Source organism: Monodelphis domestica, chromosome 1 (assembly GCF_027887165.1).
Source record: "Monodelphis domestica isolate mMonDom1 chromosome 1, mMonDom1.pri, whole genome shotgun sequence".
NCBI classification, from domain to species: domain Eukaryota; kingdom Metazoa; phylum Chordata; class Mammalia; order Didelphimorphia; family Didelphidae; genus Monodelphis; species Monodelphis domestica.
The window spans coordinates 626047752-626075138 of record NC_077227.1 but is presented as its reverse complement, the minus strand read 5'-3'; the positions used below and the strand labels follow the sequence as shown (position 1 = coordinate 626075138).

Here is a 27387-nt window from a genome sequence, read left to right as displayed (position 1 = left end):
CATATTCTCTCTAAAAAAGAGAGAGATGTAAAAGCATATTCAAAGTTTTTTTTTCTCCACTTGAAAAATATTTATCACTTTCTTAGTGTAGAATCAAGAAAATCTATTGCTCCTTGAGCAAAATCCTTGTTGATTTGAATCAGAAAACAGGTTTGCCTCTCTGTAGTTTATCAAAGAAATATACTTTGTAAATATAATTGGTGGAATAGAGAGGATTGCATTTCCTCTGGGACCTGAGATTTGCATTAATACCTACTCTTTTGTGTACTTTTAAATTACAGTGATATCTTTCTTTTATAGAGATTACTTCTTTGCTAATCTTGGCTATCTAGAATTTAGCTGAAATGGAGGGAGTGAGCAGGGGACAAGAAGAATTTTTGTTTTAGCTATCAGAAAAACTACCATAAAGTTCATGTATTAAAACTAAGAACTTTCACTCATTGAAAAAGTCCTTATGTCTTCACTTAAAGACTTTTTACTTGTACTTTGCACACAATTGTTACATTATAAGCTTCATGATTTAGTTTTCACTGAAGATCAGAAGCAATACATTTTAAGAGGGGATTGCTAGAAGCAAATAAACTGAAATATCAAGAAATGATTGTCATTTTTTTCAGCTTACAGAAGAGAGAGACATGATAAAAACAGATATGAGAATTAAAAAAATTAAAGCAATCAAAGACCTTGTATTATAGAGGTACACAGTTTTGTTCAGTTATGTTTGATTCTTCATGGCCTCATCTAGGGTTTTCTTTACAAAGATACAGGAGTAGTTTGCTATTTTCTTCTCCAGCTTATTTTACAGATGAGGAAAGGTGAAGCAAACGGGGTTAAGTGACTTGCCCAGGGTTATATAGCTAGTAAGTGTCTGAGGCTAATTTTGAACTTGGTAGTCCTCCATGTATTAAAAACCTCTTAGGATAAGAATATACTCTAACACAACACAATTGATGTTTATTTATTGGTGACACTTTGCCATCAAGAAAGGATTGAATAATTTTCAGTTTACTTGTTTTAAGAAGACAAAAAGCAGAAAATGTAAGCTCTTACTTTTATTAATGGTTAGATTAGAAGTTATCAGAGCTGAATATTATCCTGTCAATAAGCTCTATAGTATAAATATAGAATAATTAAAAGAAAAACTTTGGTAGCTAAAAAATGGCATCATAAAGAAGGCTTGAGAGACCAAGATGACTATGATATGGTGTTGTTATGAGCTTTGTGCCTGTGTGAGTTACAGCTCTTAGGAATGCAACTGTTTGCCTTGTTCAGTTTACTTTCAAATCTCTTTCTCCACTGATTCCTATTCCTAGCCAAGGTTGGAATGAATATGGACAGGGTCCAGGCGATAGACAGTGGATATACAGTGGGTTTCCCAAATCCAAGTCTAGTCTGACATATGTAACGATGCTATAGTTGTGAGGCTAGGAGACTTGGTTATTTCATTGGTTATGACATTACCACATCTTAGTTTGTGCTATTTCTATACAATCTGTACAGTGCTAACATGCAATGAGTATTGATGGCATAGCCATCACTTTGGGAATTATGAAAATCCTAAACAAAATCCCAAACACCTTGAAAGCAGGGACTGTTTCATATATTGACTTTGTATTTCCAAAGGCACAGAGTGTAGTGCTGAGTAAATACTTACAGAATGGAATAAAAGCATGAAATGCTTCTCTTGGTAGAAATCTAGTTTGCTTTTACAATGTTAGGATTCCTAGAAATCAGGCATACTGCAATATTAGAAATGAAAGTAGAGATAGCAAGTGGCCCTCGCCATTCAGTGATTATTCTGAGGCACCTTGGGTATACCTAGGCAGTGTCTTAATGTCATTGTTAAATTTGCTTCTAGAGTCCAATAAAGGAATATTGTTTATAATAATTAACACAAAAGGTACATTTGGAAACCTAACCAATGTTAAAATATTTCTTAATATGGGGTGGGGGGGCAGGTTATGGTGTAAGAGCACAAAGAAACATTCTGAAAGATGCAAAAAGTTTTTTTTTAATTATCCAGGGAAAATATGCCTAAAGGTAGAATGAACAGCTGCAGTTCTGCTCTCACCCTGATTTTAGGCATGTAGTTTTCATTTGCTTTCTGTCAAAATATGTATTAGGATCCCTAACACCTAGGCACAATGAGTTTTCTGAACCCTCCTTATCTCTGCTAGGTATTGTAGGGGAGGAATATAGCCAGAAGGTGGCAGAAGGGGAAAGTTGAAGCAAAAATTTTGTCTGTTTCTCTCCTCAGAACTGGATAATCAGCTTCTTTGAATAATTGAGAGTTATTATGGTTCTATTTTTGTTGTTGTTATTGTTGCTTTTTAAATTACTTTGTCTACTTTAATTTTACCTAAGCATACAAACTGTTTTAAGAGAAGGGTATGAGCAGGTGCATCATCTACTTGAACCTAGACCAAATGTCCAGATCCTTGTCATTGAACAGTAAACCAGACCTGTTTTAAGGAGCAGTTCTTAGTATTTGCACTGATCCTATTTTCAATCCCTGCCATACCCATTTTTTAAAAGTGCAATTTTTGCTTTTCTTCCAAGCATTGAGAAAAGTACACACTTTGGGCTTTTTCTCTCATTTATCTGTCTTTGACTGGCTTCACATCGGAGGGCTGAGGTATGGTACTGCCCATCAGTCAACCATTGTTATTGTTACAATCACTGGCTGAGTTGTGGCTATTCATTCTGAAACCTCCCATTCTCTCCCCTCCCTCCCTTCTTGAAACCTTGAGGCTCACTAAAGAGCTGTGATTGCAGTTATACTTTGCAACCTTAAATCAATAGTGCTCTCAAAAGCTTGCTTCTGACTTGGTAAAGTATCAAACCTCTCTCCGATATTTCAGGTAAGTAAATGCATTTTGAAAAAAACGAATTGTGAGTAGAATTCAAGGTTTCATAGCAATCTTTTCTTTTAAAAATAGATTTGTTGAATGCATTTGGCAGATGATGTTTCAAAGTCCCGTTTCTAGTTTTCCCTAATGATAAATAATGCATGCATCTAGGCAGATATGGAACAGAGACTATTTTCTGACACCAATAGTATTTCTACTATTGTCTCGCTGTGCAACTATGGTAGGTATTTTTAAACTATATTTCAATTATATAAAATCCAAGGCAATAAAAGAAACTATTAGACTATAATTTGGGTCTGATTTTAGTAAAAAAAAGAGTTCTTTTGATTTACCTTCCAAATAATTTATCTAAAACTATCTTACTCCTTTGAATTTATTTTCATTCCAAGCTTTTTGTTGTGATTTTTTTTGTCATTGTTGCTGGTTTTTTTTTTCAAATTTTGTAGCTATTCTGATTTTGAAATTAATGATCCTTTTGGCAATATTTGCTGTAAGTACGTGTAACTGTTGTAAAACTGAGGGAGCAATTTGTTCTTTTGCACTGCTTGTCTGATGGAGCAAACTACTAATTTCTCGTTTGAGGACTTTTGCTTTGCTTTTTTTTTTAATAATAAAATTGCTGGTACAGGCTCAGTGTAAATTTGCCCAATTATAATCACCACTTTGGCATTTTGTTGAATTATTCTATTTCCTTTAGTTAGCAGGTGAGTAGATACATACAGAACAAATATTTCAAGATGACATGGAAGAGAATTGGCTTTTAAAAAGTATATTACAATAAGATCAAAAAGTATCTGCTTTATCTTTTTCTTGAAAGTTTATCAAAATTATTCCTTAAGCCCTTTAATGAAATATGTGGAAATTAGCAATGTGACAAAATAACTCCACATTTTCTACTTTTCTCAAGACTTAAATATGGATTTAAATATTTAAAAATAAAAAACCCTCTTCATCAAATTCTTAATGTAAGAGTCCTTACTACATGTAAGTAAGAGTTTGGAGAATTATTGCTTTCATACGTTGTCATCCTAGGAGAAATGATTTACTTGTGGGCTTTTTGTTTTTCATAGCCACTGACAATTTTTAAGAGCTTTACTCAAATTACTTAGCATTTTTGAGAGAAAGAATATTTATTTTGTTATATGTGAAAAAATAAGTACCTATTAGAATAGTTTGATTTTGTAGTAAAAAAACTACAACTTTTTCATCTTTTTCAACTCAAAACAAACTTATTTAAAATAATCTTTAAACTGTAACTCAGCTGTTATGATTCTGTTACTTCTTACAAAAGGTACATATAGGAGAGTGATAGCTATCCCTTGTCACTGAAATAAAAATATCCTAAATTTTTTCTGTGAGATATTTTACTTTTTTCATTAAAAACATAGCTATAGAAAATATTCAATTCTCTAAAAATACATTTTTAATGTCTTTTCAATATCATGTTCTAAAAAATCTACATTAAGTGCAACATTTTCAAAATATGGTATAGCTATCTTATAGATGTCATAGGTCATAGAGCCTTTCAGTACCACCCGATTACCCAGGTAGGTATTCTTAATTGAAGCCATGTGAGGAAGCATGCCATTCCCTCATGGGGACTTACTTGAGAAACATTGCTTATGTGCGATAAGTTGTAAGGGACTTTTAGTTTCATATTATTCTAAACAAAGACCTCTTTATTTTATAATTTTAGTACTTGTATATATGAGCTCATGTTGATAGCTTAACTGTTGGCTGAAAAGTAAAGATTTCAGTCAAACAGCTGTGTTTTCATGCGGTCTATAGAATATCAAATAACTAGTTTCACTGCTTTTTTTTTCTTCTTCCTTATGGTATATCTGCTGCATAGTCACAGCCTTAATCAGTTGTTTGAACCATTTATCTATAAATTATTAAAGCTGTTAAGTGATTGAACTGACTAGATGTAAACACTGGCCGAATTGTGATGGAGAAGACTGACACGTGAACTCCAGTCTTCCCCACATAAGATGAACATGTAGAATAAACTCTGATTAGTCGTCTTGGTAGCTATTTCCAGGGCTCATTATTTCTGATAGCTCTATCTCTTCCCTTGTGAGGTGTATTACATTTGGGTTCAAATTGAGTGACCCCTTTTGGATAGCTTTGAACCAGCACCACTCCAAATGCCCATCTATCCACTCTCGCTTTCCCACAATCAGCGATTTATTCAGCATTTGTTCAATTTCATTCCAGTTGTGCCTCGGTATTTTTTATTGTATCTTTGTCCCAACTTCCTTGCAGGTGCCCCACTTCACTCACTATGAATTTTAAATATAGAAAGATTGTCTGTGGGGAAGCAACTTATTTCCCTCTCATTTAACACACAATTTTCTATGGCAATCTACCTGTTTTAGAAACTTAACTATTTTTTCCCCCAAGTCTGATGCTGTTGGATTTAAATTACATATTTTAAAATGAAATAGGGTATTTTGGTTAGGTGCTTGTGTTAGTCTCTTAAATGATTTGCCTTTTCCTAATGTAAGATTATAAATAGTTTGCATAATCCATGTTATACTCAAACCAATCTTTGCCATGCAGATCACATTTATTGCGAGAATTTGTATAACTGCCATTTTTATGCTTACATTTTTGAACTGTTTATTTGCTTTCTCTACTTTCTTTGAAAATTGAGATTTTTACCATCAGTAGTTTATAAAATAGTCCTTTGTCAGGTAACTATTTTTTTTCAGTGTGTATTCTTCTAGAGGCAGCAAATAAGTAAATCATTGGACCTGGAGTCAGAAAGATCAGAGTTCAGATCTTGCCTCAGAAACTAGCTGTGTGACCATGGACAAGTGATTTAATTTTTGTGTACTTTGGCTTAACCTGTAAAAGGGTGTGTGTGTGTGTAATAATAGTACTTTCCTCCCAAGGTTTTTGTGAAAGTAAAATGAGATTAATATTTATAAAATGCTTAAGCATTATATGAATGTTAGCTACTATTATCATTTCCATTATTATTCCAAGGATGTAGCTTATAACCCCCATACAAATTAGTAATTGATTTTCAAGTGTTTCTGTGATTTCTGACCTCATGCTGTCTCTCTGATCTTCCTTGGACAAAAAAGACATATAGTCCATAATTAATTCTGTTCTTTGAAGCCTTTCCAGCTAGGTAGAACCTACTAGAGTCTATGTTTCATTGGAATAACTTTAAAAATTTCAGGGTCCTGGGAAAGGACCCACATGTTAAAAAATATTTAGATATATACTTTGTCTATAAGCACAAAACTAGAAATAATGTAGGTTCCCATAAATTTGGCAAATGACTGAACAAATTGTAATGTATGAATGAAAAAGAATATGATTTGCACTATAAGAAATGTCCAATGTAGAGAATTCTGAGAAACTTATGAACACTTGTATGAACTGATGCAAAATGAAATGATAGAACCAAGGAAAGGAGGGAAGAGAACAGGAAACATTTAGGAGAACAATTTATATAATTTCATTAATGTAAAGGAAAACAATGAAAGGCTTCAGAATTTTGTATTTGCCTAATCAGTGACCAGTCATGCTTTAAAAGCCTGAAGATGAAGCATCTCTGTTCTGGAGATGAGGAATGAGATGTACTTTTTCAGATGTGGCCAATGTGTTGGCATGTTTTATTTGATCATTATTTGATCATTTGATCATTTATTTTGATTATCATGTTTTATTTGATTTGTTACAAAGAAGGACTTCTATTTAGGGAGAGGTTAGTGGAAAGTGATAGGGATTAAAAGATGGAATTAAAAGAATAGCATCATAAAACAAGTCACAAAGAAAATAAAGGTTCAGAAGGAAACACAAATAGGGCAATTTTATTACCACTTCATAAATTATAATATATACTTAAAAGTAAAAAGACAACCCCTTTATTCCAGAGATTATATTCTTATGGGAAGACAGTACACAAAAGGGAACAAAAAAGGGATGAGAAGGTGGAGGGACAGGTACTGGGGCATAATTTTGAAATCTGGAAATCAGGAACAAGTCTAGGAGAGGAATGAAAGCTGGTTTAGGTTGCTCTTTAAAATGGAGGTTCCAAGAATTCATCAATGGAATAAAAGATCATACAGAAAGACAATCTATTTGAGAAGATTGGAGGAGTAATTGAATGTTTCAGAGTGAGGAGAACCCAGATGCAGAAGGAAGTTCTAGGATATGAGAGAAACTGATTTGGAATTCTGCGACCAGGAACAGATTTGAGAGAAGAATACAGTGCTGAAAGCAATGAGAATAAGGTGACTTAAGGTTACCAACAGCGAAAATAAAGAATTAGAAATAAAATTAGATGATAGAGTACTTCAGTCTTTGGAAAATATCTAGATACCAATTCTTTCTTGCTGTAGCCTTGTAGGCTGGAACCTCTCCATTTTGTATACGTATTTGATGGGTGCCTTCCCTCTCCTCTTGTAATCCAGCTTCTGAATACATGTTCTAATTTCACTGAAATTACTCTTTTTGAAGTTATCAGTGATCTCTTATTGGCAAAACCCAGTGGCCTTTTCTTGGTCTGTTTCCTTTTAGAACTCTCTGTGGTCTTTGACTATATTGATTACCATCTCTGACACTGTCTTTGGGTTTTCCTGACAGTATTTTCTCTCTTCCTTCTGCCTATCTAAACAGCTGCTTCATTGAGTCTTTGTCCCACCTTCTTAAAGCCTTTCCTAGTCCCCCTTAGGGACCTAACCTTATGAGACTATGCCCAATTAGTCTGTATATGTTTTTATTGCCTTTAGTTGTTTACATATTAGTTCTCTCAAGGGGTTCTGCATTCCTTGGGAGCAAGAACCCCCTCCCCTTCTTTGTATGCCTAGTGTTTAGCACAGTGCCTGGCACATAGTAAGTACTTAATGAATGCTAGTTGACTGACTTTGTGTGTATATGTGTGTATGTGTGTGAGAGAGAGAGAGACAGACAGACAGACAAACAGAGACAGAAATAGACACGCACACAGAAACAGAGAGAAACAGAGGAGAGAGAGACAGAGAGAGAGGGAGAGAGACACAGAGACAGACAGACAGACAGAGTCAGAATGACAGAGAGAGGAGGAGAGAGAGACCCAGAAATAAAGAGACAGACAGAGATAGAGAAAGAAACTGACATTCCTTATTTTCTAAACTATCAGATACCAGTAAGTCATTTTTATCTGATGCCCCTGAAGGTACACAGTATCTCCAGAATGCCCAGAGAAGCCACGTGGAACTGTTGGGATAAGGGTGGGAAGAGCCACTGTTGCTAGTCACTCTGTCCTCCTGTCTTTCTTTCTTCCCAGAACAGAGGATTGACGGGAAGAGCTGCCACTAGTGGAGACCTCCTAGTTTGCTTTTCCCCATCATTCAGGCTGCTTTACTGTCCTCAGGCCTTGGAAGAAAGGGGAGTTAACAACTCTGTGTCTCCTGATAAGAGAGAAGGCTACTTGATCCACTACTGTCCTGCTGCTGTCTCTTTCTTCCTTTTCTTTAGTCTTTACTGTTTCCAGGCCTTTCCATCTGCCCTGACTTTATCCTCTGCTATTCCCTGGCACTGTTGTCTTAACAATCGATGTAACATAAGAACCTCCTGTCCCTGCCATCAGCCCTAGGGCTGTCCATTGGAGCTTTTTGGCCTCTCCCTTTGTCCTACCGCTGACCTTTCTGTGTTGTTTCTCTCAGTGAGAGTAAACTCCTTGGACTTAGGGACTCTTGATTTTTTTCTTTTTATATCCCTTTGCTTAACCCCAAGATTTAGCACATTGAAAGCATGTAATGCATTTTTAATATATCCATGATTTATTTGTGATATAGGAGACCTCTACATCCCATATTCATTCATGCAGTCATTAACTGAGAAACATTTATGTGACTTGGGTGTATCAGGTATTGTGAGGTAGCATAATGCAAATCAAGCATAAAAAAAGAATTGAATGTATCGCAAATTCTTCTGTTCTCTGACAAATTAGGCAAAATGTAAAAGAAAAAAAATTAGCATGTTGAGAAAATGGACATTTGAACATAATTCAGAAAGGATGAGCAGAAGGACATATCGGTGGATCAATATAATATTGGTTGATGTACTACATAGGATATTGCAGCTTAGAAAGGGATGCCATGTAAATTATTTATGTTACACATCCTAGAAATAATTTATTTTCTCAATAATGGCTATCCACAGAAAGATCTGAACGGTGGGCCTATGAGTATGATTATAAGCAAATTCAGTTGACTGGGCTGTATTTTCAAAGGGGTGACTGCTAACTAAGATATGACATTTGAATGGGAGATATAGCTGATGAAAAAGCACAACCCAGTGCGGTGGAACAAATATGTGACTGTTTTAGAGAATTCATCTCTGAGTACATTCTATTCCCAGATCCCGAATAGTTTTTACAGTGCTCATAAAACCAGGCTATTTTGGTGCTACTTGCCAAATACTAATACCTGGCAGGTGTCAGTGAATCAGATCCCTCCAGATTTAAACCATATAAGGAAAAGTTGACTCTTCTTACATGTGATAATGCTGTATGCCTGAATAAATCAAAACTTTTGGTTACTGGAAATGCCATTATTCCAGATTTTTAAAATTAAATTAAATCTAGATATTTATTAAATACCTACTATGTTCAAAGCATGATCCTAGGCACTGAGATTCAGAGGCAAAAATCATAGAATTCTTATCTCCAGAGTACTTTGATTTTATTGGGAAGATATATACACACATAAAAGTAAATATAGGGTAATTTGAGAAGGAGAAGAGGACACTAACACCTTCAAGGATCAGAAAAAGTTTCATGGAGGTAGCCTAGGAAGAAGTGTGAAAAAAGGATACATTCCACGTGTGGGAGACAGCTCAGGAGAATGCAAAGACTCAGGAGATTAAATTCTAAGTCTGGAGCATTGTCACCGTGGTCCATTGTCACCAGAATGCAGAATGCATGAATATGTGAACAGAGGCTAGAAGTCTAAATTGGAGTCAGATTTTGAATAGTCATAAATGCCAGATTGAAGGATTTAGGTTTGATTGTAGAAGCAATAGGGAGACACTGCAGGTTTTTTAAGCTGGTTATAGAGGTTGATAATTCTATATGGCAGCTTATATAAGATGGATTGGAGAGGGAAAGAAACTGGAAACAAGGAGACCAATGAAGGCTCCCTGGATAAAGTTATAGGTGCCAAAGTAAATGGAGGAAAGGGAATGAAAGAGTGATATATTGTGATACTTGAAATAAATTGATAGCTGATTAGATGGGCGAATTTATTGACATGGGGGAATGTATAATCACTTAAATCCTGCTAGCATGCAGCAGCGGCCACACCCCAGGCAACGGCTTTGACAGGCCGGCTAAACCTTGTGAGGGTAGCCATCGGGTCGTTGTGGACCCCTGGTAAACTAGGGCTTTGCTCACCCAGCATGTGAAGACTGCTTCGGCTGAACAGATGGAAGAAACCAATAAGAAGGTTCAACGGCTGAGATGGCAACGCAGCAAGGCACTGTGGAGTGCTCAGGGCGTGTTGGAGCACAAAGGACAACACGGCCATCCAATGCAGCTGAGGAAGTCTCCAGGTGTAATGACTCTTTGTGCCAATGGACCCAGGCTTCCAACGCCGAGAGAGTGGGACTGTCTCTGTGCATTGACTTTTCCACTTAAATCTTCATGCACAAGTGTCTTTGTGCACAAAAACGGACAAAGACAATAGTCATCCTCGGTTACCGAGAGACGACGACTACTACTACTACTACTACTACTACTACTACTACTACTACTACTACTACTACTACTACTACTACTACTACTACTACTACTACTACTACTACTACTACTACAACTACAACTACATCCTTTGAACCCAGATGGCTGGAGGGATGCTGGTTCTCCTAATGGACTTGGGTGAATTTGGAGAAGAGGTGAGTTTGGGAGAAAAGCAAATCAAAGCCATTTGGGACATGTGTTTGAGAGTAGTGAAGATATTTAGTAGTCAGCTGCCAGTGTAGTATTGGAGCTCAGGAGAGAGATGAGGGCTGGATATGTAGATTTTTGGCATCACCTGTATGGTGGTGAAAATTGAACTTTTGGATTCAAGTTCATCACCCATTTACTTGTTGCCTATGGAACAAAAATTAATTCAAGAATCAACAAAGAAACTTTTTTTTCTTTCTGGATCTATTATCTTTTTTGTATATTCAATAACAGAACAGATAGTAGTAAGTGGCAAAGCTGGGATTCATACTCAGAATATAAAATTTTAGCATGAATGTGATTTACGTATTCATATATATTTCCATAAGTCTTGCTTGAGTAACATTGGAATGCAATTTTAAATATTGCCTGGGCATAGAATTTTGTTCCATATTAAAGGAGAACTTAGGGGCAGCTAGATGATTCAGTGGATAGAGTGCTGGGCCTGGAGTCTGAAGGACTTGGTTCAATTGACCTCAGATATGTCCTAGCTGTGTGACTGGGCAAGTCACTTAACCCCAGCTACCTGTCCTTTGCCCTTCTGTCTTCAGATTGTTACTAGGACAGAAAGAAAAGGTTTAAAAAAGAACTTGGAGAATATCGTTTCTGGGTGTTACATAAGAAGATGTTATTTTCTTTTGATGAAGAATTTATAGCTTTTGGAATGAGGCAATCAGAAAGCACCTGAAGATCAGTCTTGAAATGCTTTTCTATCTCGTAAACGCAATGGATGATCTAGGAGAGTGAAGGCAAGCTGGTATGGGGTACCCCTGGCTCATTGTTTTAGTGATTTAGTTTTAGTGTTTTAGTGATTTAGTGTTTTAGTGATTCAGAGACCATAGTCATTTCAGTGATTCTGGGAGCTTGTAGGGCATTGATAAAAATTATAAAGATTATTTTTTGGTGGGCAAGAAAATTACTTGGAAGAATACTATTTTAGCTTTTGATTCTCTGACATTTTTTAGGAAGGCTGTTGTTACACTCTCACAGAAATCATGTCCTTATGCAGACTTTATTCTACCTTTAGAAGCAATCAGAAGAAAGTGAATTAACAATGGGAATTGTTTTTAAGAAATCCGGTTAATTTAGCTAATAACCATTGAGTCCTGTATCTTTCACCATCTTGACTTGTATCTGTAGTTATCCCTTCAGTGTGCCATAATAACTGAGGTAAATAATGATTCTGAAACATCCAAAAAATGTTTATTTTTTATTTTTTAAACTTTTAAATTTTATTTTATTTATTTATTTTAAAACCCTTACCTTCCGTCTTGGAGTCAGTACTGTGTATTGGCTCCAAGGCAGAAGAGTGGTAAGGGCTAGGCAATGGGGGTCAAGTGACTTGCCCAGGGTCACACAACTGGGAAGTGTCTGAGGCCAGATTTGAACCTAGGACCTCCCATCTCTAGGCCTAGCTCTCAATCCACTGAGCTACCCAGCTGTCTCCTAAACTTTTTAATTTTAAACTTTTTATTTTTATTTAATTAATTTATTTTAATATCATTTAGAAATAAAGAGTTCCAAATTTTATCTATCCCCTCCAATATCCATTGAAAAGGCAAGTAATATGATATCAGTTTTGTATGTGAAGCCATGCAAAACATATTTATGTATTAGTCATGTTACAGAAAAAAGTGAACAAGTCCAATCTTCCCTCAGAATTCATCAGTTCTCTTTCTGAAGGTCGATAGCATTTTTGCATCATTGGCTTGATCCAGTAGCTAAGTGGAAAAACCTTTTTTTTTTTTAATAAAAAAATCTTTTTTTATAAAAATCTCTACCAAAAAAAACTAGGGTAAATCTTCAGTTACCTGGAAAACTCAACTCTCCTTCCTTAAAACAACAAAAAACTCCAAAAAAAACTTGTTTCTCATCATTTTGAATTACTAATATTTTATTATTATATTGTTTTATTATAATCATGACTCATAACTCTCTCTTAAATGCCCTTTCCCTTCAAAGGTGAGAATCTAGGAAAATTCTGACAGTGATGTGTATAAACTAAACTAAGATGATAGGACATCTTCATTGAATGGAATAACAGAACAATATGCCAAACACCCATGACTTTGTCAGAGTGGAAATCCCTTCCTCTGGCAGATTGTATACCACCTTCATTCCTCTTGAGTTATCTGAAGCTCAGAGAAGTTTAGGGACTTGTTCAAACCCAGGTCGTTTTAAACTTCACATCAAGCACCTTTCCATCATGTCTTTCAAATACATAGAAAATATGGACATACCCTCTGAGGAGATGCATGCATGTAAATAGCATGGTCTTTCAAGGTAATTACGTCATACAGCTATATGCTAAGCCAGCAATGCTCCTAATAGGATTGCCTTAAAAAGAAGTTTAGAGATTATGCAAGAAATACTTTTGAAAGATGGTAAGATAATTGGGTTATTAAACACCTACCAAGTTTCAGATGAGAGAGCAGTAGGGCTCAGTTGGATGGAGCACTGGGTTTGGAGTGAGGAAGATCCGAGTTCAGTTCTGGGCTCAGACACTCACTAGCTCTACAATCCTGTGCAAATCCGTAACTTGAGTCTTCCTGGAGGCAGCTAAGAGGATTAGCGGATAGAATGGAGTCAGCAAGACTTGAATTCAAATATGACCTCAGACACTTAGCTTGGTGATCCTGGCCAAGCCATTTAACTTCTATTTAACTTGTGTTTGCCTTAATCCACTGAAGAAGGAAATGGCCAACCACTCCAATATTTTTGCCAGGAAACCTAATGCGCCCTCAGTCATGGGTTCTTGAAGAGTAGAACAACAAGTATTAGATACTGACTGTGTGCTAAAGATTTGAAGACAAAAGCAAAAGAGGCTGCATTCTACAGCTTCCTTCTTTCCTTTATCTGGCCTCTCCTTCTTGGTGACCTCATGTTTTATGATCAGATCTGTCCAGATGGGTAGCTTTCGTGGATGGAGTTCCCATCCTGGAATCAGAAAGACCTGAGCTCAGATTTGTCCTGAAGACACTTACTGGCTGTGTAACCCTGGGTAAGTCGCTTAATTCTGCCTTCATCTATCAGAGAAGGAAATGGCAAACAACTCCAGTATCTTTGCTGAGGAAACCCCAAATGACATCACAAGGAGTCAGGCATGACCAGAAGACTAAACAATAATAACAATGTAGATGGCTTCAGATATAGATGTGGCTTCACCCTGAATCAGTGCTTTCCTGTTGGACATTTCATCTGGATGCCCAACAGGGATTTCCAACTCAACAATACCAAAATGAATGTATTGTTTTCCTCCCTCAACCCTACCCTTCATCCAAATTTCCCAATTTCTATTAAGGTAGCGCCATTCTTCTAGTCCCCAACTTTCATAACTTGTCTCTCACACGACCCTCACTCACATGTCTAATTAGCCCCAAATCTTGCTATTTCTACCAACAATTTTTCTAGTATCCAACCAGTCCCTTCTTTCTCCTCATACAGCTGCCACCTTACTTCAAGCCCTTATCACATCTCAACTAGATTATTTCAACAACCTCCTAATTGTTGTGTTTCATCAAATCTCTAGCCACCCTAGTCTACTCTGTAAATTACTGTCAAAGTGATTTTCTGCAAATACTCTTGGTCCCCTATGGAATCCACATCAGAATTTGCCTCTAGGATAAAATGGAGACTCCTCTATTTTTCTTTTAAAGACATTTGCATTCTTATCCCAACCTATATTTTTTCATTCTAATTTTTTTTTCTGCGGGGGGGGGGGGGGTCTGTATTGTAAATTTGTTATACTGGCACAGCCTTGTCATGAACACTGAATATTCCTCCAGCGATTTAAGATGTTGTTCTTTTTTTAAAGTAATACTTTTTTATTTAATCTATATAAATATTTTAGTTGCTTTTATAGTCATTTATTTTTTATTTATTTACCCCAATTATATGTAAGAACAGTAATTTTTATTTTATTTTATTTCATTATTTTATTTATTTATTTTTAAAAAACCCTTACCTTCTGTCTTGGAATCAATACTGTGTATTGGCTTCAAGGCAGAAGAGTGGTAAGTGCTAGGCAATGGGGGTCAAGTGACTTGCCCAGGGTCACACAACTGGGAAGTGTCTGAGGCCAGATTTGAACCTAGAACCTCCCATCTCTAGGCCTGGCTCTTAATCCACTGAGCTACTCAGCTGCCCCCAAGAACAGTAACTTTTAAAAAATTTGAGTTCTAAATTCTCTCCCAACCTTTCCCTTCATTGAGAAGGCAAGCAATTTGATATTGATTATACATAGCCAGTCATACAAATCATATTTCCGTAGTACTCGTGTTGTAAAAGAAAACAGGAAAAAAAGTTAAAAAATATACTTCAATCTGTATTATGACTCCATCAGTTCTTTCTCTGGCAGTAAATAGCAATTTTCATCTCACATTCTTTGGAATTGTCATAGATCATTGTATTGCTGAGAAGAGCTAACTCATTCACATTTATTCATCATACATTATTGCTGTTACTGTGTAAAATTTTCTCTTGGCTTTGCTTGCTTAACTTTGCATCAGCATTTCCAGGTTTTTCTGAAAGCTCCCTTTTCATTATTTCTTAAGTATAATAGTATTCCATCGCAATAATACACCACAACTTTCTCAGCAATTCCTCAATTGATGGACGTCCCATCAATTTCTAATTCTTTGCTATTATAAAAAGAGCTTCTATAAATATTCCTTGTACTTATACATCCTTTTCCTTTTTATAATCTCTTTGGGATATAGACTTAGTTGTGTTATTGATGGGTACAATGGTATGCACAGTTTTATAGCCCTTTGGGCAAAGTTCCAAATTGGTCTTCAGATTGGTTGGATCAGTTCACATTTCCATTGGTGCATTTGTGTCCCACTTTTTCCACATTTCCTCCAACATTTGTCATTTTCCCTTTCCATATTATTAGTTAATCTGATACCTATGGGGTGAGACCTCAGAGGTATTTTAATTTCCATTTCTCTAAACAGTAGTCATAGCATTTTGTTTCATATGACTGGAGATAGTATTGATTTATTCATCTGAAAACTTCCTTTTCATATCCTTTAACCATTAATTGATTGGGGAATGACATATTCTTAAATTTGAATTTTCTCTATAAATTTGAGAAATGAGTTCTTTATCAGAGAAATTTACTGTGAAATCCCCCCACCGCACCCCAGTTATTTGCCTTTCTTCTAATCTTGACTACATTGATTTTGTTTGTCAAAAACTTTAAAGTTCAAAGGAGTCAAAATTAAATATTTTACATCCCATAATGCTCGCTATCTCTTGTTTGGTCATAAAGTTTTTCCTTATCCATAGATATGACAGGCAAACTATCCATACTTTCCTAATTTGCTTATATTATGACCCTTTACATCTAGATTACATATCCATTTTGACTATTTTGGTTTTGGTGTATGGTATCAATTGTTGGTATATACCTAGTTTCTGCCAAATTACTTCCAGTTTTCCCAGCAGTTTTTGTCAGATAGTGAGTTCTTATCCCAAATGCTAGGATATTTGCATTTATTAAACAGTATATTACTGTGGTCATTTACTATTGTGCCTTATGTACCTAATCTATTTCACTGATCTATCACTTTCTTAGCCAGCATTAGATTGCTTTTATGATAACCATTTGTATTACAGTTTAGTATATTGTATAGCTAGGCTACTTCCTTCACATTTTCTTAAGTTATTCCCTTATCAAAGGATTTTTTATCTTTTGTTCTTCCAGCTGAATTATTATTATTTTTAGCTCTGCAAAATTATTATTATTATTTTAGTTTGACTGGTATGTCACTGAATAAATTAATTTTAAGTAGAATTTTTCTTCTTAATATCTTACCTCAGCCTTCCCATTAACAATTAAAATTTCTCCACTTGTTTCGATCTTACTTTATTTGAATGAGAAGAATTTTTACTTGTGTTCATATGGTTCTTGTCTTAGCAGGTTAATTCCCAAGTATTTTATATAGTCAAAAGTTTTTTTAAAGAGAATTTTTTCTAACTCTTGCTTCTGGATTCTGTTTTATAATATATAGAAATGCTTATGATTTTTGTGGACCTATTTTATATACTGCAACTTTGCTAGTTGTTCATTATTTCAACCAGTTTTTTAGTTGATTCTCTAGGATTCTTTAAGTATATATCATATTATCTAGAAAAAGGTGAGTTTTTTTCCTCATTGCTTCCTTATTCTAAGACCTTCAATTTATCTTTCTTCTCTTATTGCTAGAGCTAGCATTTCTAGTACAAGATCGAATAATAGTGGATGATGGGCTATCTTTTCTTCACTCCTGATCTTACTGAGAAGACTTCTTGCCTTGCCCCATTACAGATAATGCTGCCAATGGTTTTAAATAAATACTGCTTATCATTTTAAGGGGAACTCTATTTATTCTTATGCTTTGTAGTGTTATTAATAGGAGTACATTGCTTTTTTTATCAAAAGTTTTTCTTAGTCTATTGAGATAATCATACGATTTCTATTGGTTTTGTCATTGATATTTTCAATTATACTGATTGTTTTCCTAATATTGAACCAGCTCTGAATTCCTGGCATAAACCTCACCTGATCATACTGTATGATCTTTGTGTCATATTGCTGTAAGCTCCTTACTAGTATATAATTTAAATTTCTGCATTAAAATTCATTAGGGAAATTGGTCTATAATTACTTTCCTTGGTTTTGCTCTCCACCTGTATTCCTTCCCTCATTTGTATTACTACTTTGCTGTGTGATTTAGCCAAACTGTCCTTTTTTCTCTTTTCTTCACATATGATACTTCCTCTCATATTTACATATTTTTGCCTTAACCATTATCTATGATTAGAATGCATTCTCTCTTTTTTCATCTACCCCTCATGGAATCCCTTTCTTCCTTCTAGGCAAAGTTCAAAGCCCTTTCTTCTATGTGAAGTATCTTCTGATCTACCAAACATTAGAGCTCTCCCAATTTATCTTTTAATTCATTTGTATTTATTCTCTTTATATTTATATATATATATAAATGTATACATACATATGCATATTTATTTTCTCCTACGCTTGGAATGTAAGCTCTTTGAAAGTAGTAATTTTTAAATTTCAGTCTGGATACCCATACCTTGTAACACTATGTCAGCACAGAGTAAAAACTTAAAAATATTTCTTGAATCATGATATTATTTTTTTTTATTATTTTAAAGCATTTTCATCATAGCAACACAGTGTAACATGGATATACATGTGCTGCTATGCTGATTACAAAATTGATCATATTCTTTGACAAGCTCATATAGTTCCAAGGTGCTAAGCACATAACTTTGATTGATGGATTGAGGCAGCTCCCCTTGTATTAAAACTACACAGTTTTCAGTACTGCTTGTGAGATTTCAAAATAATAATTTACATTCTTTGATCCATGTCAAATATTTGAGACTTGTATTCATAGCATCCTGATTTGTAAACCAATATTTTTCTAAGTCTGTGTTTTCCTTTAATATTCTTCTTATTAAAATGAAACTCAGAAAAATAAAATTCTCAGTTCTTAAGGTGTTCAACTTATTGTTTTTAAATTGTCATGAAACTTTCATACTTTTGAAGACCCTGATTATTATTTGTTTACTAAAATATAGTTTAATTATGTTAGTAATTATTTTCATTTTTTGTTTATATTTCTAACATTTAGTGTAATGCTTGTTACTCAGTCCTAATGATAACAATAATTGCAATACTAATAATAATACTGATGATAATAACATATAAAACTTATTATATGCCAGGCACTTATTAAATGATTTTTATTGATGCTAAAGTTGTTTTATATTTTGGAGACATTTAAAAAGCAAGCTTTTTGTAATTTGTCTGATTATTAGGTTCTAAGGTAACAAATACTTGTCTATCCCTAAAAGTCTGTCTTCACTAAAAGGAAGACTAACACAGACTGTAATGTTCCAAAATAATATGCATTTGTAAAGCCATTGATGTGGGTACTTCCTCCAGTAATATACATTTTGACAGTCCAGACCTGCTTATTTTGAGCAATTTTTGTGCATGTACCCCTGTAATTCTGCCATGGAGAGTCCATTCAACATTATGAGGATTTTTTTTCAAAATGATCTTCTATGAGGACAGCCTATTGTCTAATGTAATCCATCTGTCTCTCTTGCCTACAACATACTCTCAGAAACAAGATTAATAGACTAATTGTTTTAGGAAGACAATGAGACTCCTTGTTTCTTTTTGCCCCTAATGGTAGATCAAATCGCTCTATACTTGATCATCTTTTGATAATAATCTTAACTGACATTTGGATAATTCCTTTCATCTGTGAAGCATATATTGTTTTTCAAAAATAATTTCCTTTAAATGCTCCTAAGAAGTTATGTAATGTGGATGTTAAAGCAGATATAAAATCCAGAGATTTTACTGTCTCAGTTTGAAGCAGAAAGAATGTCTCTTCTTGTAACATATGTCATCAGTGGAGTCTTGGATAGAACAACCAACATACATTTTTTTATCTGACCCTGAAATCTTATTTTTGCTATATCTTCTGTTTTGCAAATGGACATTCCAAATTGATATTCCCATTGACTTTCCTGGCCCTTGGTAAGGAAATCAAATGTTTGCTCATTGTGGTGGTTTTTGCCCTCTTTTTTGCTATTTACTTACGGCAATTCTTTTTTATCAGTTACATTTCTTGAAGAAAGGATGATCATTGTAATCATTTACTACTTTGCAGAATATCAGAGCTAGAAAAGAGGTCAGAGGTCCTTTAGCCTCAATCCATACTTCACCAAGATTTCCCTCTACATTTTTTATTGTAAGTACTTTGCCCCTTTGCTTGTAGACTTCTGGTGAAGGGGAGAATCTGCTATCTCCTGAGGCTGTACATTCTACTTTTGGATAGCTCTAATTATTAGGAGTAGTTTTTTTCAGATGTTGTCAAAAATTGTTGCTTTGCAATTTCCATGTATTCCTACTAATTCTTCCCTTCTGTGGCTAAGCAGAATTAGCCAGTCAATAAGCATATATTAAATGATTACTATGTGCCAGACACTGTGCTAAGTGTGGGGAATATAAATGAAAGCAAAAGTCATGTCCTTGTTCTCATAGAACTTACCTTTTGCCAGAAGAGACATTAAATAACTATGTACATACATGATAGATAGATAGATAGATAGTTAGATAGATAGATAGATAGATAGATAGATAGATAGATAGATAGATAGATAGATAGATAGATAGAAAAGTAAAGAAATTAAATGAAAGTTATATCAGAAGGGACTCAAGGAGGATAGGGTAGGAAGGGTCTATAGAGGTAGGATTTATGCTGAAAGAAGCCAGGGAAGTTAACAGATGGAGCTGAAAAGGTAAAGCATTCCAGGCAGATGCAGAGAATCAGGAGATTGAGGTTCATGAGTAGCAGTAAGTAGGCAAATATGGCTGGAACTTGAACTTCATGGAGGGAAGAAAAATTTAAGAAAAGAATCCAGGACAGAGCCTTGGTGAGGGGTATGATATAAATGAAGAACCAGCAAAGGAGCCTTCAAAGTAATGGTCATACAGATAGTAAGTGGTCCAATCCTTCTTCCACATGATGGCCATTAAAATATTTGAGGATATCTCTTACCTTCCCCCCATCCCCCATTGCACTCTGTATCTTCTCTTTTCTAAGTTAAATAGACCCAATTTATTTATCCATTTACTATATGACATGAATTTTAGTTTTTTCTTTCCTTGTTGACCTACTCTGGCAATTCTCAAGCTTATTTTCCTTCCTAAAATGTAGTAGCTAGAATAGAATTCCAGATCCACCATATAAAAGGAACATTACCTTCCTCTACCATTCTTCATATAACCAACAATTATATGAACTTTCTATCATGCTTTTAATATTCACTGTTCTTGCAGTCCACTAACCCCCCAGTCTTTAAATGAATTATTTTTCTATTCAAGCTTCCCTCCTTTTGAATTGTAAAGTTGATTTCTTAGACCCATTTTATGACTTTACAGTAAAGCCCATTAAATTTCATTTTAATATATCTGGCATAATTTTAAGGAATACAGAACCAAGTATAGAGCCTAGTGAAGTATCCCAGAACTCTGACATGGCTTTCACATTCTGTTTTTTTCCCTGAATAAAGTATTAATGATGATAGTCATGTATGAATATTAATATTCTCTTTTCATTATTTCATTTTAAAACATCTTCAAAACAAACAGAATATTATAAAACAGAACTATGCCAAGCTCCTTTTCTTGTCTAACAATTATTTTTACTTTAATTCTTAATATCCTGACTTTTATTTTTCTACCAGTATTTTTCCTACCTCATCAGATGCTGAGTATTTAATATTCCTCTGACAGGTTGTTTTTCTCATTTTCAGAGTTAAGCTCTCATTTATTAAACCTTCTTTCTCTTCTTAGTCTTCCTTTTATTATTTTTTAACCTCCTTAGTCTTAATCTTTTCCTGTTAGATATTTGTTGCTTTCCTTTAGATTCATTCTATATTTTTTGGCTATGATTGTTTTTTTTTCTGTCTACCTTTCATATTTCCTCTTTTCTATGTATTTTTCTTAGTCAGTTCTCATTCATTTTTTCTTTCATTGAATAATAGAGATTTGTGAGAATTATGAACCTATGATGCCTCTGTAATTATCTTTAGCCAGAAAATTGTTATAGTCACTTCTGAGAAACATTGATTGGCAGAGTTAATGGCAGCAATTACAGAGGGTATGCAATGACCCGAGAATTTAGAACAACTTATCTATATATAAGAGCTTTGGAATCAGTACTTTATCCATCTCATTTTCTCAGAATGGTGAAATTTTCTACTCTGACTTTTCTTTTGGGTTGGATGCTAACAATACATTCAGAACAGCAAGTTAACTAGAATTCAATTATTTTTCCTCTAGTTAGTCTCTGAAGGTCTGAAAGAATGGCAATTAGCTTCTGTGCTCTACCTCTGCTCTCCCTAAGCCTAATATTATTTGGGAAAGCATGGGAAATGAATTATACTATTTGATGATACATAGATTTATCAAAAATATTAAGATAAAGATTATGCATAAAAAATCATGGATTTAGAGTTGGAAACAAATTTAGAGGCCATCTAGTCCAACTCTTCTCAAAATGTGAGGAAAATGAAGCCAAGTCAGTAAGTGACTTGCTAAAAATTACAAAAGCAATAAATGGTCAACCTTAGCTTTTGACCTTTTCTTCTAGTTTACATAGTTGAAGGAATCAAGGGGATTAGGACAGCAAGTGGTTGATTTTGGGAATCAAGTGAATGACACTGATTCCAGCTTGTGACTCAATCCTAAAGTTAGCTTAGTTATCTTTTTATTCAATTATGATGAGAAAAATTTATTTAATTCTGGGAATTGGGAGACAGTTTTATTGCATTATTTGGACCCATCCCTGCTGGCTGCAAAATTGGACTACCTATACTTGCTGTTTAGAGACCTTAAACCAAGGACCTAGATTATACTGACCAGAAACATGGCCAGAGCCTAAGATTGATATTGAAATTTTCTTATAATTATAAGCTTCAAGCAATCTACATGTCTTGTCTGAAAAGTGGCCCCACTCTGATCAATTGTTTCTTTGTTCCTTTGGTTGTTCACAAATGTATCAGTTTACTCTCTTCCCAATTTAGAAAGCCCCCAATCTTTTGTTCAATTAGAAATCAGATGCCTAATGTTGTATTTTTTCCTTTTAATTAATGTATTAAAATCTGTCTTCCCCTTATTCAGTTTCCAATCCCAAACTGAGGAAGGGACCTCGCTGCTGCAACTTCATAGGCAATTGGCATTTATTGCTTAAAGAATCAATATGCTCATATCAAACCTTTGTTTCCTCAATTATTTAATCTTTTGTTCATTACATAATTCAGAATGAAATAATAAAAGATTAAAAGTTATAGGCTATCACATCCTATTCACACTAAATATAATCTAGCAACACTCCATATCAACTCAAATTATGTTATAACACATTTGAGATTGATCTTGATATGACCCTGTACTTTTATATTTTAAAAAAACTGGTGCTAATTATTAACATAGATTATAAGATAGTATTATAGCACCATTTACCTTTCCAATCTTTGTATTGTTTCTATCTTTCTTGCATTGTCTATTACAGTTCAACCAATCCCCATAGGAGTCCCCCTACACACAACACTCAAAGGTTTTTATAAAAGTGATTTCTCCATGACTGGAATGCACTTCCTCTTTGCCTCTGCCTGATAGAATCTCTAGATTTCTTCAATGTGTAGTTAAGGCACAACTTCCTTTATTGGGTTTTTCCTGATACCTCATTAACCTTTCCCTAGTTATTAGCACTATCTCCCTCTTGCAATTTTATTGTACTTATCCATTTGTATAAATAGTTTATCCCACCAAAAAAAATGTAAACTTATTTCTAGCCTAGAGCTCTACATACAGAGGGTACTATATTTTTGCTGAATTGAATTTCCATTCTTCTGCAGAAATGCTGTAAATTTATGTTTTTTATACATAAAAGTTTTTAAAGTATGGCTATCAGAATGACTACTGTGCCTGAATTGACCAATCCAAACATTCAAACAAGTGGCCAACTTGGTCATATTATTAATTTGATTGAAAATCATACAGAGAATCAGAAGATGCGTCTTTCCAGGGGGTTGAAATTCTAAGAAATAAGAGAGATTATTTTGATGTGAGGGTAGCTCGTTGGCACAGTGAATAGAGTTCTGGACCTGGAGTCAGGATGTCTAATCTTCCTGAGTTCAAATGTGGCTTCAGACACAGCTGTGTGACCCGGGACAAGTCACTTAATCTATTTTACCTCAGTTTTCTGAACTAGAAAATGAGGTAGAGAAGGAAACAGCAAACCACTCCAGTATCTTTGCCATGAAATCTCCATATGGGGTCAGGAAGACTCAGTACGATGTGGATAGAAACAACTAAACAAAAACAACAATTTTGATGTGAATGGAAAAGAAAGATTTGTATTTTAATGGGAAAAGCTGAGTATTTTGTTTTGGTTAGAATGGAATGTAAATGGAGGTGAGTCATATGAAATAATGCTAAAAGTTGGAGTCTAGATTTTGGAGGGTTTTGAATGTTATAATAAAAGCTTTTTATTAATATATTCTGTAGGCACAGACAGTTTTTGAGCAAAGGAATGACATGATTAAAATAGTTTCTTAGGAAGCTGGCATAGGCAGCAGTCTGTAGTATGAATTGGAGAGAGGAGAGACGAAGCAGCAGACTAATTACTGTATCAGGTTATTAAAATGGTTCAGGTGAGAAGTGATAAGAACTTGAATTAGAATAGTTGATTAAGTGAAAATAGGAAAGTGAGAACAGGGATATTATGGAAGCAGAATTAATAGGACTTGGCAACTAGCGGATGTGGAGGTTAAATGAGAGGAGAAAGTGATTCAGAGGCTTCTAGTCTGGGTGACTGGGAAGGCTCAAGAGATTTAAGGGGAGGTCGTGTTTTTGAGGGGGGTCGATGATGGTGTGATTTAGTAAATGTTTAAATATTTCTCTTCATCTGCTAAATGATATCTGGTTCCAAGGGTCATTTTATTGGCTCATATCTATAAACAAGAAATTTTATTTATTCTCATAAATGTTTCCTTTCAATTTTAGGTAAACCTCTCAGTGCATAGTATGATTATCATCTTGAATGGATCCGATTTTGAAGGTTATCTTTTATTTCTTAAGTTCTAAATATGAGTAAGGTCAATATTGTTCAGTATATTATGAGCATTACTCATGCATTTTTTTCATTATTATCAAAACAAGCCTTGTTGGAGATCTCTCTCTCTCTCTCTCTCTCTCTCTCTCTCTCTCTCTCTCTGATATATATATATATATATATATATATATACACACACACACAAATACATTGTATATGTTATAGATTAGTTATATATTATGTCTATAAATGCACATATATGACATATATTTTATATTGTGTATATATTTTATATTGAGTCATTCTCACATTGTTGTATTGGAATTATTTGTTGCAAAATACATCTTAGTAAATATATTGGCAAATACATTTACAAAGTAACATATGGATATATATGCATATATATATATTTACTAAGATGTTTATGCATGTGTATGTGTTTGTAGGTTGTTGTTTAATTTTCAGTTGTGTCTGACTCCCTATGACTCCATTTGAGTTTTCCTCATCAAAGAATGGTTTGGAATGGTTTGGAAACTGGAACGGTTTGCCATTTCCTTTTCCAGTAGATTAAGAGAAGCAGGGTTAGGTGACTTGCCCAAGGTCACAGAGCTAGTAAGTGTTTGAGATGTTATTTAAACTCATGAAGATGAAGTTTCCTGATTCCAAACCCAGCACTCTATCCACTGTGCCTTCTAGCTGCTAAATACATTTATATATATATATAAAAATATATATCATGTATATGTGCATATGCATACATATAGACATACACATATACATTTATATGCAATATATACACACCAGGGGTGATTATTATATATACCTGTAAAATCACAATAACATATGTGCACAATACACATTATAGATAACATGTACATATTTACTATATATACTTACAGATATATACTACATATATACATATTTACTTAATCAGAAGTATTTTGTAGCATACTCATGAATATAAATGACTTTCCTTTTAGGTGGTAAGAGACAACCTTTTGTTTAGACAGTTAAAGAAGATAAAACAAAAAAATTATATATTTAAAAAAAACCTTTTAACCAATTAATGGAAGCAATCAAGGTTTATATCTTATGTCTATCAAAAAGAATATATAGTCACAAGTGTCAATTATGTTTGAGATTCTCTCCCTCCTTCTATCATGTGGGAACCTCAGTTTACTTCAGAACTCATCTTGTAAAGCTTTTTTTCTTTTTTGTCTGCCCTCCTCTCAAAAGAAAATATTTAGTTTTATGTTTCTATCTTTGTTTTCCCCAGCACCTATCCAGTTCCTTACGCTTAATAGAAGTTTTAATAAATGCTTTTTGAATGAAATTGCCTATATTCTATCACAGGGAAATTCATTATAAACTGTGCTAGAGAAAAAGTACCTACCTACATGACAACTTTACCATAATTGCCCTAAGAATCTGTGCTGTTGGATCAGAGGAAAATCACCATATAATTTGATTCTATCAATAATTCAGTGAATTTATAGTAGAAATTATGAAGGAGTACTGCTGTATCTTATACTCCGTCCTTGCAGGCTGAGGGTTATTGTATGGCCGTCAGAAATCCTTAACCTCCATTTTATCTGTTTTAAAGATTTCAAAATAATTTGAAGGCATTTGTTATGTTTTGTGCCAATTTTATATTTAACATCTCCAGCCATGAGATAAGTGTACCTTCTTATTAGATGCTGTGTGAGTGGTCATTGCTTTCATTCATTATCAGCATTTTTATTTCTGTTTTTCTTTGTAGTAGATTAGTCTATAGAATCTTAGACATCTCCAGTATAATTATGGAGGTAATTGATTTGTCCCCTTTCAGTAAAAGGCAGATCAAAATCTGAAGGAATGAAGCTAACTATTATAAATATTGCCATTTCTTAAATTAGTCTGAGTAATCAGTGAGGCTTTAGACAATGGAAGAAATCGTTTTTCTACTTTTTCTGGCTCTCACCCTTTGCAGTTATTGACCCTCTTTGTGCCTTCTGGGTGTGGGGAGCATTACAGGAAGTTAGCCTTCTGTAAGGTCAGGGGAGCAAGCTCACTCCCACACTGTTCACAAATGCCATTGCACAGACTGGACTGTCGTTCCTCTTTACCAATGGTTCTTCTTGGTCCAAGTGGAATAATTTGATTACCTTATTTTTTTCCTTCCCACGCTATGCCCATCTGAAGTCAGTTCCTTTTCTCCTTCCCTTGCCAACTCTTGGCTGCTTTTTCTAATTTGAATTCTCTTTTTCAATTTCAATTTCAATCTCTATCTCAAGGAGAAAGGAATAAGCATTTATCTGGCACATAGACATATGTGCATACATACGTAGACGGACAGACACTGGATTTAGTGATTTAGCATGCAGTCAACTTGAAGTGAAATTTTGAACTACTAAAGCATCCCATAGCTCAAGTTGGTAGCTGTCTGATGCTATAACACATCAGTAGTCTCTTTCATCTGGACAGTTGAGGAAAATAGATTTGGAGTAGGAAGAATCCTTTTTGTTGTTGCTATTCAGTTGTTTTTCAGTCAGGTCTCTCTTTGAGACCACACTTGAAGATTCTTGGCAAAGATACTGGAATGGTTTGACCCTTCCTTTTCCAGCACATTTTACAGATGAGGAAATGGAGGCAAAGAGGGTTAAATGACTTACCCAGTGTCACAGAGCTAGTAAGTTTCGGAGGCAGTATTTAAATTTAGGTCTTCTCAATTCTAGCCCTGGTGCTCTATCCACTGAACAACCCAGCTGCCCTGAGGAAGCCTTAGAGATCATTTCGTCTAATCCCATCATTTTAAAGATGAGAAACTGAGGCATAGATGGAGTTAAAATGACATGTCTATAGTTACATAAATACTGAGTGGTAGAGATAGGATTTGAATCCCTTTTTACTTCAAATTTAGTGCTCTTTCACCTGCAAACAAGGA

The 27387-nt window shown here is 34.6% G+C and overlaps 1 protein-coding gene across 20 annotated transcripts in view; it reads left to right on the top strand.

The window, feature by feature from the left end:
• The window catches only part of PLCB4 (phospholipase C beta 4), a 470050-nt gene that overhangs the window by 114057 nt on the left and 328606 nt on the right, over positions 1–27387 (top strand). For 2 of the 20 annotated variants that reach the window (XM_056813896.1, XM_016427827.2), the window contains one exon: positions 24416–24470. The exons of 14 other annotated variants lie outside the window; for them this stretch is intronic. The gene's annotated coding sequence lies outside the window, so the exon portion shown is untranslated. Of the gene's footprint in view, positions 1–1122; positions 2862–24415; positions 24471–27387 lie in introns of those variants that run through there. 4 more of the 20 variants (XM_056813905.1, XM_056813902.1, XM_056813897.1 and 1 more) reach the window with 3 other exon arrangements.